A 1,657-nucleotide genomic window follows, 5' to 3' on the forward strand; every position below is an offset into this window, starting at 1 on the left:
CATTCACTGAGCCCACTCAGAGCTCCATACCCATAAGATATGGTCTCTCCCTCTCCCAGAGCCCTCATTTCTGGCAACTGATGTACATAATGATTTTAAATGATTATTTTATTTCTTCCATCTGATTGTTTATATATATTTTTAGTTTTACATATTGACATGTCTTGAACATTCCACAAGTTTTGTAATTATTATGATAACTGTATGTCTATAAATGCAGTTTTGCAGTAGCTCACCATAAGCATGATATTGGTTTATACTTTCAAAGTTTTACTTTAAAATTATTTCTGGGCTGCAGAGATTGCTCAGTGGTTAGTAACACTGGCTGCTCTCACTGAGGACACAGGTTTGGTTCCCAGAACCCACGTGGCAGCTAACAACCATTCTAACTCCAGTTCCATGGAATCTAACACCCTCTTATGATCCCTGTGGGCATTGCATAACACAGGTGCACTCATATACATGGAAGCAATACATTCATACACATAAAGTAAAATAATAAATAAAATATTAGAATGGAGAACAGGAAGGGGTAATAAAAATAATGACAGTATGCATACACATCATATAGTTCTTATAGGTCTTTCAAATGCTTTCTCAAGGTATAACACATTTTAAACACAGAATCAGTTCTTAACTGGGAAGTGTTCACATGTGACTCCACTCGGGACTGTTACCTTACTGGGAGATATGGATTGTAAATATGTTTTGTTGTTTGAATATTCTTAAAGGTGAAATTACTTGCAAGTACTATTAAACTTAGTGTGTTTTATTCATTAAACAGCAATTTTAGTAATTCAAACAATAGAGTGTGAGATGGTAGTTAGAATTATGTTTATGTATTGATTTTCCCTGAATTTCAAAGAGTAATGTTCCATGAATTATAAAATACTGAAAAACATGCTTTTCTTCACTGTATAACTCTAAAATGTATCATTGCTGCTGAATAAACATACTTTAAAATAAATGAATAAAACAAAATAATTGCTTAATTAATTAATTAATTAATTAGAGACAGCATCTCATCATAGCCCCATTTGGCCTGGAATTCACCATGTGGTCCCACCTGGCCTTAATATCACAGAGATCCACCTACCTCTGCTTCCAGAGTGCTGGGATTAAAGCCACACACCACAGTCCCCTGCTGCTTTATGGGTTTCAACTTAGTCTTTAAACTGACGTAATGAGAATGTCAAAAGAAATATGAAATTTGGGGCTGGAAAGATGGCTCAGCGGTTAAGAACACTGGTTGCTCTTGCAGAGGACCTGGGTTCAATTCCCAGCACCCACATAGTGGCTAACAACAGTCTGTAACTCCAGTTCCAGGGGATCGGATGCCCTCTTCTGGCCTCCATGGATTTTGCATGGCATAGGTACACTTTCATACATGCAGGCAAAACACTTGTACAGATAAAATAAAAATAAATAAGTCAAAACTTTTTAAAAAAGAAATGACCTTCAGTCGAGTTCTTGGCCAAGATGGATAAAGGCTCTTCCAGACAGTAACCCAACATACTACTGGAAACATTAACAGCAGACCCCAATTCTATCCAAAGGAATACTGACAATGGATTGCCGTTGATAAGGAACAGCTGATCCTCCTGGAACAGGGACCTCTGGCTGACTAGATTTACCAGAAGGGCAGATAGGGGGAAAT

The sequence above is a fragment of the Nannospalax galili genome, unplaced genomic scaffold, assembly GCF_000622305.1.
Source record: "Nannospalax galili isolate Female #2095 unplaced genomic scaffold, S.galili_v1.0 scaffold2707, whole genome shotgun sequence".
NCBI lineage: Eukaryota > Metazoa > Chordata > Mammalia > Rodentia > Spalacidae > Nannospalax > Nannospalax galili.